The sequence below is a fragment of the Bos mutus genome, chromosome 17 (assembly GCF_027580195.1).
Source record: "Bos mutus isolate GX-2022 chromosome 17, NWIPB_WYAK_1.1, whole genome shotgun sequence".
NCBI classification, from domain to species: Eukaryota; Metazoa; Chordata; class Mammalia; order Artiodactyla; family Bovidae; genus Bos; species Bos mutus.
Window position 1 is genome coordinate 62,839,539 of NC_091633.1, and position 15,482 is coordinate 62,855,020.

The following is a 15,482-nucleotide window of genomic DNA, read 5'->3' on the forward strand; positions in this document are numbered from 1 at the left end:
ATTGAGGGAGCATTGAATTGATCTACATGAAAAGAGTGCTGAATATGAGGCTCTAGCAAGCAATTCGGGAAAGGAGAAATGAGGGGCAGACAGGGAAGACCAGGAGGAAAGGGGCATTAGCAGTGAAGAGAAGGTTGTGGATAGTCCACTGTGATCGTTCTCCATGATCCTCAGTTGCTCAGGAAATTAAAATAAACTCATCAAATGCTTAAAGAGCAAGTATAGTTGATGGAAATTAGTGACGGGATGGGTTTTGGGTGTAGATTGTCAAGGGGTAGAGAACAGAAGCAGAAGCAAAACAGTTTTGACATCCAACTTGGTCTGGATTTGGGGGTTCAAGCCAAGGGATAAAAGCTCCCAGCCAACATCTGGGCTATGACTGTTTATTAATTGAGTGTTAAATGTATCAGTCTCGCCTCCCACATCGTGACTGTACGTTTCATAAGTAGGGACCATGCTGTGCCCTGCCTCAGATGCTGTCAGACTGTGTCAGGCTCAGAGAGCTATTTCTACATCACTCCTCTCTTCACTTTCCATAGCAATGTTAGGCTAATGACTCTTTTTTTTTTTTTATCATATTGGCTTCCTGATCTAAGAAAAAAGAAGAAGGAAAAGAAGGAGGAGGAAGAGGACGATCGTCTATAATTGGTCCCTGCAGCCATTTTTAACTTCTCTGCTGGTGATCAAACTCCTCCCTTATCTGGCCTCATCTGATTTGCCCAAACTCACCTTCTCTTATCCAGCATGATTCTCTTTCTGAGAAATGTTGAGGAGTCCTGTGTCCTCATATCACATGTCTTTATTTTATGAGGACCTGCTTGTCCTCAAATTCCAGCACAAGACCCAGTTCCTTCAGAAAACCTGTTATGACTTTCAATCAATCTGCAGTTATCTTTCTTCTCATACTAATTGCATTGATAATTTGGACCATGCCACATAGCACTGATTAATGCTCTAGTGATCTTACAATGGTTAATCGTCTCATAAGCACCTTAAGTACTGAAAGAATGGTTATCATTTTTATACAATGGGTGCTTGAAAAGTGAAAGCCACTCAGTTGTATCTGACTCTTTGTGACCCATTGGACTATACAAGTCCATGGAATTCTCTAGGCAAGAATACTGAAGTGGGTAGCCTATCCCTTCTCCAGGGGATCTTCCTGACCCAGGAATCAAACCAGGGTCTCTTGCGTTGCAGGTAGATTCTTTACCAACTGAGCTAGCTATAAGGGAAGCCCTCAGGTGCTTAGTACTAAATAAGCATTTAAGATATCCCTCCTCTAAGTGGATTCACAAAAGGCAGCAGTTTTATTTGATTTCCTATTCTTTCCCCTGAAGCTCCAATACTTAGGCCACCTGATGCGAAAAGCTGACTCATTGGAAAAAACCCCAATGCTGGGAAAGACTGAAGGCAAAAGGGGAAGGGGGAGGCAGAGGATGAGATGGTTAGACAGCATCACTGACTCAATGGACATGAATTTGAGAAAATTCTGGGAGATAGTGGAGGACAGAGGAGCCTGGCGCGCTACAGTCTATGGGATTGCAAAGAATCGGACTTAGCATTTGAACAACAACAAATTCTTCCCCCAGTGTCAGAACATTGGAAAATAGTAGGTACTCAATGAATATTTGTTTAATGAATGAACGAATATCAGTCTGCCAATCTTTAAGGCTTCTAGCAGGGAAGACCAGTCTTTTTGCTTTGTCTTTCTCACCTAATGTTTAAGGCCTTTTCATCCCATGGACGGAGGAGCCTGGTGGGCTACAGTCCATGGGGTCGCAAAGAGTCGGACACGACTGAGCAACTTCACTTTCACTTTTCATAATTCTTTTGAATCTAATAACTTTTTTTTGTTGGATTTCTCAGTCTTTTAGATAATTTCACATGGTGCTACCTAGCTTCTTTACTATGGAATCCATCATTCTGAAAGCACTGCATTTATTTCAAATCACATTTGTGCCAAATTTAATCTATTTATATGGAAAGAGAAAACAGGGCAGCAATGCATATGCATTGCTTGCTCTTTCACTTCCATGCTCTTCTGCGTGTATCACAGTATTGAAAAAGTGGGACTTGAGCTTTCATATGGTAAACTGAATCTCTCTAAAGATATCCCATTCACAAAGTACATAATTTTTATAAATGGAAATACTCAACATCATAAACATATCATTTATCCCCAAATTAATGAATTAAAATGTGATGCAATTCCCATAAAAATCCCAACAGAGAATTTTTTTCTGGTGAAAGTTAGCAGGCTGAGTCTAAAATTCACTTGGTGAAAAAGGCTGAGAATAGCAAAGGTAATTTTAAAGAAGAGCAAAGGAAAGGGACTAGACTTTTCAGATATCAAGATTTGCTTTAAGACCATAGTGATGAAATCAGAACGGTGTTAGTCCAGGGATAGACAGACTAACAGACTAAATGGAACAGAGGGGTCCCCACCTTCCACACACACACACACACACACAGAAATGGCATTACAAATTACTGTGAATATCAATTTGTGAAGCAATGATGTTGGGACAATTGATTGACCATATGAAACTAGACGTATATTCACGACGTAAAAACTGAAATAAATTCCATGTGGATAAACAGGTCACTATGTAAAAAGCAAAAGCAACAGCACTTTCAAGAAAAATACAGAATATTTTTCAGACGTGACACGGGAAGAACTTTTCAAAATAACACAGATAATGCATAGGTCATAAAGGAAAGAATATAAATAAATTTGACTGTATTCAAATTTGAGGCATTTTTATGAAAAAAAAAAAAAAGGTGAAATTAAAAGGCAAGTTACAAACTGGAAGAAGATATTTCAAGTCAAATATCTGACGAAGAATGATATCAGGAATGTACATTTTAAAGCAAAACTAATACAATATTGTAAAGTTTAAAAATAAAATTAAAAAAATAAAATAAAAAATAAGAGAGAAAAAAAATAAAGCTCAATTAGAGAAAGATCAGGATGGCAAAGAGATAGGTGATTACAGAAAAATAATGGCCATCTAAGGTTCACTCTATTACTATTCAGGGAAACACAACATCTAGTACCGTTGAGAAGGCACATGCTCTATTTTATTGTAATTCTTCTTTTGGTATATATATCCATATATATGCGTATACACACACACACATATGTGTATTTGTGTGTTAGCTGCTTAGTTATGTCTGACTCTTTGGGACCCCATGGACTGTATGTAGCCCGCCAGGCTCCATTGCCCATGGAATTCTTCAGGCAAGAAGACTGGAGTGGGTTGCCATGCCCTCCACCAGGGGATCTTTCTAACCTAGGGATCAAACCGGGGTCTTCTGAATTGCAAGCAGCTTCTTTACTATCTGAGCCACCTGGGAAGCTATATATATATATACATACATACATATATATGTGTGTATATATACATATTATCTATATATATGAAGCTCTTATGTATGTGAACAAGTATATATATACAAAGAATATCAGCAAAATTATAATTATAAAAATTAGAAAAAAACCCAAATTTTTCATTTATAGGGGAATAAGCAAGTACATGTGTTATTTTCCAAAAATCTGTTTAATAAATAGATTAGGGCTATGTGAGTCAATGTGAATACACCTTAGAAACATAATCTGAAGAGGAAAAAGCAAATTATAGAATATAATGCAATACCATTTACCTAAAGTTTAAAAATACACAGAACAATTTTTGCTATTATCCCAAGACCTATGTTGTATAGTGTAGTGGACCGGATTCCCCAAAAAGCAGGTTCTGAGATAGCGATTACCCAGCAGGAGGCTCTTTAGGGAGCGCCTTTGGGAACACTTTTATTTTTTTAAGAATTTTTTTTTTTTTTATGTGGACCATTTTAAAAGTCTTTATTGAATGTGCTACAACATCATTTTTGTTTTAGGTTTTGGTTTTTGGCCACAAGGAATGTGGGATCTCCCCAGTCAGAAATCAAACCCGTGTCCCTGCATTGGAAGGGAAAGCCGTAACCACTGGACTGCTAGGGAAGTCCCTGGGAACATCTTTTGGGAAGGAAGGGAAGGATGCAGGACTGGGCAGAGGGAGGGTTTGGGCATGGTGGGGGGCCAAGATGGGGTCTTAATAATGGCCTCTGTCAACCCCTCGGAAAGCCTGTGAAGCTGGGATTGCTCCCCAGAATTATCCTGAGTTGGGGTGAGGGCCCTGGCCTTTACACACCTGTGATGACAAGTCCCTGGATGTGGGAAAGCTGCATGACCCTGGGGTAGGCAGATGTCCTCAGTCTCTGTGACACATGAATGTTCTGATTTTCCTCTCTTAGAAGTGTGATAACACTGTGCATCCACATGTCCTTTGACTTAGGTATGTAATGTGCTTTGGCCAATGGAATATGAGCAGAAGTTGTGAGAGCACAACTTCTGAGTGGAAACTCCTAAGAGAGTGCACATGTGATTCTCCCGTGTCCCTTCCTCTTCCATTCGATCTGGGACATTCTAGATCTGCGGAAGCCCTTCCACCTGCGTGTCTGGGTTGCTGCCTGTGTGGAGGGGTGCCTTCAGCTGTCATGTGACGGACAGTAGGCATAAATGAAAAACACACTCTCTCTGTTCTTAATCAATAATACATTGGGTTTTGTTTCGTTTTTTGTCACGGATGTACAATAACCTAGGTATCCTGACTGATACTGTCTCTTGATTCCAAGTATCACTCTTGCCGTCTTTGAGCTCTCCTTTGCTTGCTACACATATTTACTTAATTGTCTTCCTTGCGTTGTTTCCTAGATCAGGGTTTCACAAAATGAAAGTGTTCTTCAGAAAACTTGTCACGGTTGTGTGAGCTGCTCTCCAAAATCATGGTTTTGATGGTCAACGAGGTGGGAAACCACACACTTCTTCACTCTCTCAGGGACTTAGAATCGCTCATTAGCATATTACATTTCCAGAACAGTCTTTCCATAAAGAAACCTGCTTTAACTAATTTTAATCTTCCATTTCACAAACTCATTTGACTATGGAACCCTAAAAATAAAATCTATTAACATCTGAACACATTTTTGGAAACTCTGCCCTAAGCAATCTTCCTTCTTTCCATGCCAAATTAAACACATCCAGCGGGTCTACTTGGAAATGAAGAGAAAGGAGCTGGGACTTATGTACAGTGGGTTCAAGAGCTGAAAGCCTTTCTACAAGCCTTTCTCTCTAATAGAGAAAGAGCAAAACTTTCACTTGGCTTCAAGATCAGCTAACACACAGATCATATCTGTAGACTGGAAAACACAAATATGTGTTTATTTGTGATGTGACTGTGATATGCAGTCCTTTATCACATAAACCACCTAAGGCTGACAGTATGTTTGCAAAATAATACGCAGACACGTAGAAAGCAGAACGATATACAACATAATCACTTTCAAATGAGTGGGTACGGACAGAACCTTAAGGGTGTCAAAAATCACACCATGAGTGAGGGCCAGACTTGGGGTCTACACCCCATGTATTGGATCCAAGAATCAAGGATTCACTGAGTCATGGAAGACTCACTCTTTGATAACATTCTGAATCTCTTACCTGAAGTGTGATATCAAAGAACTTAAATCTTAGACACAAACAATTAGAGTGATTAGCATTTCTGTACATTTCCATCATGGTGTCAGAAAACAAAAGAATACTTGCCAGTTTTCCAATCTGGCAAAGTTCAAAAAATGCCTGCCTATCTTGTCAATGCAGTGAACGATAGCTTGTTGGCTGAGAAAATGGCCCACTCAGAATGAGGAGGCAGGGCAGACGGCTGCCTGTGCCTTTATAATTTTTTTTTTCTTACAGAATTTAAAGAAGTTAAGGAATTACTTCTCTTGAATGAAAACTCCATATTTTAATAAATTAGAGTGGTTGACAACCTGGAATGGATGGAGCAGAATGTTACATAATTTCTAACCTCCTCTTCTTCCTTTTTATGTGTTCTGAATGAAAAGGAAACTATTTTAGCAGACAGGAAGAATAGACAAAAACTTTAAAAGAAACACCAAATTACCAAAGTCTTGCTTTTGCCTACACACAGATAGATTGAGATAGGATTAAAATTCACAATGTAATGATTTAGAGACTCAGAACTCAGATATTTTGAGAGTCAATGGCTCAGCAAAAACACAAATTACTTTTAGACCCAATCTATTATTTATTATTTCAATGTATAAAAAATGCACCCAATGCATCTTTGGGATGAAGAGTTCAAAGTCATTGTGATTGTTTAGTTGGCTTTTCTTTAGCATAGAGAAATCTGCATATTGTATGTCAGCCTGAAGTTGTGTACCATGCAAGACTGTCATGTCATAAAAACCAAAAGTTAAATTTCAAGAATAAAATTCACAGTATCATCATAAATATACTAATTACTTTTAGTGAAAGTTACTCAGTCGTGTCTGACTCTTTGCAACCCCATGGACAATTCAGTCCATGGAATTCTCCAGGCCAGAATACTGGAGTGGGTAGCCTTTCCCTTCTCCAGGGGATCTTCCTAACCCAGGGATAGAACCCAGGTTTCCCACATGGCAGGCGGATTCTTTACCATCTGAGCCACCAGGGAAGCTCAATTACTTTTAAGCTACATATAAAATAAAATACTATCAATAAGAGTTTTAATTAAATAATGAGGGATGGCTGCTGAAATTTCGAGTGGGCATTATTTTCATCACTATAGTTGATCATTTCTATTGCCTTCAAAGCAGAGTAAAAAAACAACCCTCCACAGGATAAAAAAGCCTGAACTCCGTTATCTGTAAACTGAAGTAATTAATGCCTTTGTGTGGTTATCTGTACTTACATTAAATTACCATTTCTAATGCCTTCTTTCTTCCTTTCTCCAGTGCTCCCCCGCCAACCCCACAGCTTCCAAAAGTCTTGGGTCTACTTAGTAGGCCAATTTTCCAATTTGGTCTACCTGCAACGCAAGAAACCTGGGTTCAGTCCCTGGGTTTCAAAGATCTCCTGGAGAAGGAAATGGCAACCCACTCCAGTATTCTTGTGTGGGAAATCCCATGGACAGAGGAGCCTGGCAGGCTACAGTCCATGGGGTCACAATCAGACAGGACTGAACAACTAACATTTTCACTCTCACTTTCCAGTTTGAAAAAAGAGCAAGTGGTTATGCTGAGCTGAAGTTTCCCACACCACTTTTGTTGGAGATTAGTCACAGTTCTTAGAAAATTCGCAAGTTGATTCTGAGACTCTTCTTTCTAAAAAAAAATTATAATGATGAAAAATCATGTTTCTTCTATTAAAAATTAATTTCAGTGCTACATTTATTTGGAAAGTATTACTCTGAAATCAATTTCTTGCTTTTTTTTTTTCTGAAAATAGACTATGTAAGTAGATAAGGAAAGTTAAACTGTATTTTAAAAGCTGAATCATAGATACTTCCCTTCATAAATATTTAAATCTTGAGTCTGGGTTTTGTCTTCTATTTGAGTTTTCATTGTCTCTTCCATATAATATTTCATATCTGATAGGGTGTAACTACCCTTATGGCAGAAAGTGAAGAGGAACTAAAAAGCCTCTTGAAAGTGAAAGTGGAGAGTGAAAAAGTTGGCTTAAAGCTCCACATTCAGAAAACGAAGACCATGGCATCCGGCCCCATCACTTCATGGGAAATAGATGGGGAAACTGTGGAAACAGTGTCAGACTTTCTTTTTTTGGGCTCCAAAATCACTGCAGATGGTGACTGCAGCCATGAGATTAAAAGACGCTTACTCCTTGGAAGGAAAGTTATGACCAACCTAGACAGCATATTCAAAGGCAGAGACATTACTTTGCCAGCAAAGGTCCATCTAGTCAAGGCTATGGTTTTTCCTGTGGTCATGCATGGATGTGAGAGTTGCACTGTGAAGAAGGCTGAGCGCCAAAGAATTGATGCTTTTGAACTGTGGTGTTGGAGAAGACTCTTGAGAGTCCCTTGGACTGCAAGGAGATCCAACCAGTCCATTCTGAAGGAGATCAGCCCTGGGATTTCTTTGGAGGGAATGATGCTGAAGCTGAAACTCCAGTACTTTGGCCACCTCATGCGAAGAGTTGACTCATTGGAAAAGACTCTGATGCTGGGAGGGATTGGGGGCAGGAGGAGAAGGGGACGACGGAGGATAAGATGGCTGGGTGGCATCACTGACTCGATGGACATGAGTCTGAGTGAACTCTGGGAGTTGGTGATGGACAGGGAGGCCTGGCGTGCTGCAGTTCATGGGGTTGCAAAGAGTTGGACACGACTGAGCGACTGAACTGAACTGAACTGAACTGAATCAAAGTTTTACTATGTAATAAATATAGTTTGTTGTTCTCTATTAAAGGTGAGAGTTGAATACATTTATAAATTCATAAATCAGCAGCCAGTTTGGCAAACCTCTTATATTAAATTAGACAGCATTTAATTATTAAGACAACTAGGAGATGAGTGAGATGCTAATTAAAACCCCAGTAAACAGCTATTCTCCATTCCTGATTTATAATTCAGTGTCCATCAAAAAAATCAAATTAAGGACACCATATCTTCTTACATCTGAATATCTTGAAAGAAATCTGACTGTTAAATCTACTCTCATTAGATGCTAAATTAGGATATAAAGAATAAGCTTATAAAACAACTGACCAAACAAACGAAAAGCTCCATAGAGTGAGATTTTTAAAAGGACAAGGATATGAGACGGTCTACTTAGAAAAGTACATTTCACATTTTTGTGCAGCAAAAAGCAATACAGCATTTTCAAATTGCAGGTAAATAGTCATTTGTGTTGTTATATCATCAGTTCAACATCTCTGTGCAGCACAAACAGGATGAATAAAGCTATATGGCACAGAGAAAGATTCTTCAAAATTGAGTTTCAGTGTTATCTTGCTCATCACATGAATGTGAATGAAAATAATTCAGAAGCTTAATCTGAACAAACTACTTATCACGGAGCACTTAACGAAATACTGCTTTCAAACAGCATTTAGGATATAAACTCCAGGATGAAGAATCAGAGATCCCATTACCTGGTACAATCAAGTGTTTCTGGAGCTACTTTCTTTAATCCTTTCCATCTCTAGTTGATAAAGATGGTTGGACCAGCATCCAGGAGGAGGCCGGGTGAGTTTCCAGGAGTCTGTCTACTTAAAAATTTCTAGGACCAAAATTCATATCATATCAGACGATGATGCTGCTTCCTCTGCCCTGCCTTCAGGAAAGCATAAAACAACTCCACATGTTACTGGGGAATGCTCAAGTCCCAGTGTCTGAGGAAATGGGAGTTTAAAGAACCATGTAAATATATATATATTTAACCATGTATATATATATATATTCAAAATATATATATATATATTCAAAAGATATATATATATATATTTTGTCCTGAAATTTCAACACTGCATTGTGTGTTTATGAAATATTATTTAATAGGAGTGAAGAACGCAGTCTCATTCACATGATTAATTTAAGTAACCCTAAGGTAGTAGGATCATTTATGTTTATTGAATTAGCTACTCAAACACTTTTTGGTGAAGCCAAGCACCGCGGTGCAGGTCACTCACAGTAGTCTCCCTGTACCGTTGTTCCTACTCGCCTCTATGCCGGAACGTACGAACCTTCAAGGTGCAGACTTTCACAGATGCCAGCATGCTCCTATCCAGAAATCACTGGATCGGTTTTGCAAGAGGGAAGATAGAATTGAATCCAACAAGCAACCAGAACCTGGGCCATTGTCGGGCATGAGCGAAGTGGCAGCTTGCCCTCCCTCTCTGATTGCTGACAGCCCTTCAGCTCTACCATCTCCCCCCTCCTCCCCCTCCTCCCCCTCCTCCAGTCAGTAAATCTTCTTGCCTTTTCACTCGATGCCAGCCCCTGTATGCCAGTGGTTATTCCGTACTACTGTACTTTTCAAGGTGCTGTACTGTGAGATTAAAAATGTTTATTTTTGTGTTTGTTTTTTATGTTTTATTTGTGTGAAAAGTATTAGAAACTTATTACAGTACAGTACTATATAGCCAGTTGTGTTAGTTGGGTACCTGGGCTAACTTTGTTGGAGTTACAAACAAATTGGACTTAAGAATGTGCTCTCAGAACATAACTTGTTTATACGTAGGGGACTTCCCATATCTATGCTCTCAGCAATGTGCTTTGTAGTTCTATTCATCAAGAGGTAGAGTCCAATTTTGGTTTCCTCAGGTATATGCCTAGGCGTGGGATTTCTGGGTCATATGGTGGTTTTATTCCTATTATACAGAGAGAAGTGAGTCAGAAAGAGAAAGATAAATACCATATTCTAATGCATATATATGGAATCTAGAAAAATGGTACTGAAGAATATATTTAACAGGGCAACAATGGAGAAACAGACATAGAGAAGAGATGTGTGGTCATGGGGAGAGGGGAGGAGAGGGTGAGATGTATGCAGAGAGTAACATGGAAACTTACATCACCATATGCAAAATAGATAGCCAGGGGGAATTTGCTGTATGGCTCAGGAAACTCAAACAGGGGCTCTGTATCAACCTAGAGGGATGGGTGGGGTGGGAGACGGGAGGGAGGTTCAAAAGGGAGGGCATATATGTATATCTATGGCTGAGTCATGTTGAGGTTTGACAGAAAACAGCAAAATTCTGTAAAGCAATTATGCTTCAATTAAAAATAAATTAATTTAAAAAAAAGAGGTAGAGTCCATATCCCCACTCCTTTAATTGGCACTCACCTTGTTGAATGTGGCCCAAGCAATGGTGTACCAGTTTCCACCTTGGACTTAAGAAACTTTGTTGACTTGTCTCTTTGGGGACCCCTTCCTCCATCCGATAAGCAAGACATGTTTTTATAGCCAGGGACTGAGGAACCTCAAAGACCAGAGCTGTGTCAGCCTAGTTCTCCCTGCCGAGGCCCTAGACAGGTGAGATAAGCCATCTAATATCGAGATCTGATTTGAAGCTTCAGATCTGACGCAAAGTTATAGCTGATCGAGAAGCTCAGCTGAGCTCAGCCTAAATCACCATGAGAAAAATAAATGGCCAGCTAAGACAAATTTGTTGTAAATTGATGATGACCGATTTCCCCAATTAGTGCTGTGGCACCTGAAACTGAGACATAATTCAGGATACAAATACGTGAAGCCACATCTCTGTATGGACTGTTATCTTTAAACTATCTTTGACATTGTGTTTTGGAAAGCCATACATAAGTCAGACTGATTGCCAGTAACTTTTGGTAACTTCTAAAAATTGTTTACCATATAAAAAGCATTTATACTTATATTTCATACTTTCTTCCATTGTGTAGAACTATTAAAAAGGTGTTCTTGCTTGATTAATGAACATGTTCTACAGATTAAATAAAGTTGAAAACAAAACCAAAAAAAGATGAAATCAACAAACCCCACAGACCTACTGGAAACCAAATAATAAGGCTAAAGGTGTGTACATAACATTATGAAACGTCATCGGTTCTTCTGTATCTGGGCATTTCAGATCGGTCAAGCATCAAGCTATCAAAGCAGAGACATTAAGTCCTCTTCTCCCACCATGCCAAAACTTTCAAATTACTGCATGTTCATTTCAGCCATTATAGATCAATGTCCAAATTCATCAGAGCGCGCAAATGGTAGAATTTTAAAGTTAGAAGGCAGTTCAGAGGTTTCTAAGTGTGGTGGTGGAAAAAGCAATCGTATATGAATGCTGCTGCTGCTGCTGCTAAGTCGCTTCAGTCGTGTCCGACTCTGTGCGACCCCATGGACGGAAGCCCACCAGGCTCCCCCGTCCCTGGGATTCTCCAGGCAAGAACACTGGAGTGGGTTGCCATTTCCTTCTCCAATGCATGAAAGTGAAAAGTGAAAGTGAAGTCGCTCAGTCGTGTCCGACTCTTAGCGACCCCATGGACTGCAGCCCACCAGGCTCCCCCGTCCATGGGATTTTCCAGGCAAGAGTACTACCCTATTCTATTCATGGCTGTGTCACATGGACCTTCTTTAGCCAATAGTTTTTGATCAGAAAATGAGAGTTTTGGTATACATGACTTCTCTGTGTGAGAGGGCAATTATAATAATTCCTTCCTGAATTCTAAAAGATGGTGAAGAAGAGTTGAGAGATGATGAAGGGGAAAAAGAGAGAGGACAGATCCCATAGACAGATAAAAGAGGTCTAATGGAGGAATTTGGAGATGCTTCTTTGGGATATTATGAGAGTTTCCCCATAAATATTGTCAATACTTTCAGAGTTAGAGTAAATGTTGAGGCAGATTGGGAAGGGGTAGGGAACAGACTGAGAAGTATAACCAAGTGTATCTAGGGGATCTCACATGTATTGGGCTGGCCAGAAATGTCAATTGGGTTTTTTTTGTTGTTGTTGTTTTTTAACAGCTTACAGAAAACCCAAACAAACTTTTTGGCCAAACCAATACTAGACCTGAGGAAAGAAGCTCTGCCCCCCAAAAGCCCAGTCATGTGTGGGTTACATAAGATTCCTTGCACATCTAAAAATCTCTGGCTAGAAAGGCAGCCCCTGCTTCACAGCATTTATACCAAACAACAGTTTTCTTCATCCTAAATTCTCTAACTCAGAATTCTTGATGAGCCATTTGGGACCTGGCTGATGTATATCTCTTTGCTATATATAAAAGATTTGTCAAAGAAATACACGGCACAAATAAGATCATAAAAATGACACTCAAAATGCTTGAAAGAGCAATTTTCAAACATCCTAAATACTTTAGGAACACAGTCTAATCAATTGTCCTCCATAAAACACATTAAAGTCACGACTGGTGATCTAAAAGGATGTATCTATATGTTTTCTCTAATTTTGTAGCATGATAATTGGAAGACTTTGCCTTTTTAAAGTGTGAATTATTACAAGATTAGGGAAATTGGCTAATAATTTGGCAGGCTGATTAGATGAATTAGTAAATTAACCCAAGCTGTTGTGTACATATGTAAGTCCTCTGAGATGGGAATTTTTAATTGATTCCTCAAGGGTTCTTGTTAAATGGCAAGATGGTTGTTTGACTATTCAAATAAGAGTTTAAAAAAGCAGTCAGTTAACTTCCCTACCAATGGGAATGGACTTTACACAGACATTACAATCACCGAATGTCAAAGTTCCACTTGAAACTCAAGGTTGGTTAGTTTCGTTTGCTCTTCTTCTGTTCACTTCCCAGCTTCCTATATACCCAGAGTCATTATTAATCAATAACGGAAGGTCGCTCTTGTCAGTGACCCTTGCCCATACTCCAGTCTCCCCCTGATCATTTTCCCATATCTTTCCCTCCGTCCTCCACTAGTTCTTCGTGCATCATCCGTCACGTTCTCAATTCCGCTATAAAGCTCTGAACACATTACGTTTTACTATAATGGGGCAGAGTGGAGATAGGATGGGATGTGATCCACCTGAGCTGGGTTCGACTTCTGCGACTCTGTTTAATAACTGTGTAGCCTCGGGAAATTTACTCAACCACAGTCCCTGCTTCCTCATTTGTAATCTGAAGGTACTGATAGCCAATTTGCATGGTTGCTGTGGGAATTCAGGATGATATAGATAAAGTTCTCAGAAGTTAGCACATAATTAGCAGCTCAAATGATTTTCTCTGCTTGTTTCCTCTTATTGAGACCCATATTGACTCCCAGAGTCACTGCTTCCCCCAGAACACTCTAAAGGTTGCCCCTGTATTTTGGCTTCTTGAAAAGGACTTCAACATTATCCTGTCTCCCTGCAGCTTCCTGGCAGTTTTGAGTAGTTTTCATTTAAAATCTCTCCTTATTTGAAGGATATGCTGCCCACTTTTATCTCTTGGTTCCTAACAATAAAAACTTCATATAATTATCCTTTTATTTGATCCCAAGGAAGCTGGGTGGCAAGGACAGCCAATATTATCTTGATGAAATATACAGGTGTGTTTTAGTGTTACCTCTGGGGCATTTCTTCTCGGTTTTCAAGGACTTTGAAACTTGGCTCACAGTTTCTCTCTTCACTCCAGCATCCGCTGTCGTCTTAAGTGACTTCGTGTTATGTCCTGATGAGCCCTCTAACAGCCTGCCCTCATACTGACAATCACCTCCTTTCCACTTTACCAACCCCATTTGCAGAAGCACACTTTGGACCTTTTATCACGTGGAACTGCTCCTCTGAACATCTGAATTTTGAAGGGACTCTGCCCATAACCTTGTATTCTTTCTCTTCTCCAACTCTTTCACTCCCACAAAACCTGTTGTTTCTGCCTCATCACACAATCTTGCTTCTCAAATCCTTTATAGTCATTCAGTCTATTAATGTCTTACTTCATTTCCTCCATAAACAGCCTGAATTTCAAGTATGTACTCATTCATTCATACATTCATTTAATTGTTCATTTGCGCATCGTTCCACATTTATTAAGTGCCTTTTGTGTGTCGGACACTATGGTAGGACATGTGATAGACCATTATCCTAGGCCTGAAATGACTCAGGGTAACCTGGTCTGCCCTCTTGACCACTTTTGGATTCTTTATCCTCTATGCTTTCCTTTGTTTCCACCTGGAAAATACCTGTTTATTATTTTTATTATTATTTATTGTCTCTGATTTTAGACCTTCTGGTTCTGATTGTGGCTGGATAAAAATCTGTCTCTTGCCTGAGCTGGGCCTTCAGGGAAAATCTAATCCCTCACACCCCAGACAGCCTTGTCTCTCTGCAGCTGCCATTCCAGAATGTTACTCTTTTCTCAAGCCTTTACCTGGGTGCTCTCTTCCTGGATGGTTAGGTCTCACTTCACTGAGAAAACAAAGGCTTCCAAGTATGAGCTGCCTCAATACCCCTCACCCTTTGCACTTTCTTCATATTCTGTAAAGCAACAAAGGAAACAAGATATGATGTAATGGGCACACTGCACTTCTCCATAGGTACCGCTGGCTTCCACCTTGATTCCTTAACTTATGTGCTCCTTCAGTCTCCCATTCCTCCTCCCCAAGAAAGATGCTTACCCTCAGCTTACAAACATCCTAAACACGCTTTCTTTGAATTCTGCCTGCTACTCAGGCTTCCATCACAAAATTCCAATAAATTCCATTCCATCTCCACGCATTGCCTTCACTTACCAATCTCTCCTTCACTCCAGGGCAGCATGATATCGACCTCTCAAACTAACCAAGTTGCTGGAACCCCTCAGTGGCCCTTCAGGCCTCTTGTTCCTGGAAATGATTGAACATCTCTAGTGTTCGTTCTGATCCAGTCTACCACCTGGCCAGAACTTGATAAGAAGCAGCTCTGTCAAAAATCCTGGAACTTTTTTGGGTTTTTCCCATCCTGATACTTCACCTCCCTCATTTTGCATTTACTTGATGTTTGCCCTCTTGCTCCATCTTTGATTTCCAGCTGATGTTTATCGCTTGAATCTGACAACAGATTTTCATTCTCTGGCAAATCTTTAGAACATGCCCGCAAAGTCTGATAGAGCTTCAAGCACTGTAGTCCCACTTGCTGGCTCGTTAGCATACCTGGTTTCTCTGCTGGTCTGATCTCTCCTGTGTGGGTA

At 39.8% G+C, this 15,482-nt stretch overlaps 1 long non-coding RNA gene across 2 annotated transcripts in view; it reads left to right on the forward strand.

The window, feature by feature from the left end:
* Window positions 1-9,888, forward strand: part of LOC138991502 (uncharacterized) — a 35,126-nt gene extending 25,238 nt beyond the window's left edge. For both annotated transcript variants that reach the window (XR_011467481.1, XR_011467482.1), the window contains exon 5: window positions 597-9,888. This is a non-coding gene — a long non-coding RNA (uncharacterized lncRNA). The remainder of the gene's footprint in view (window positions 1-596) is intronic.
* Window positions 9,889-15,482: the final 5,594 nt, after the last annotated feature.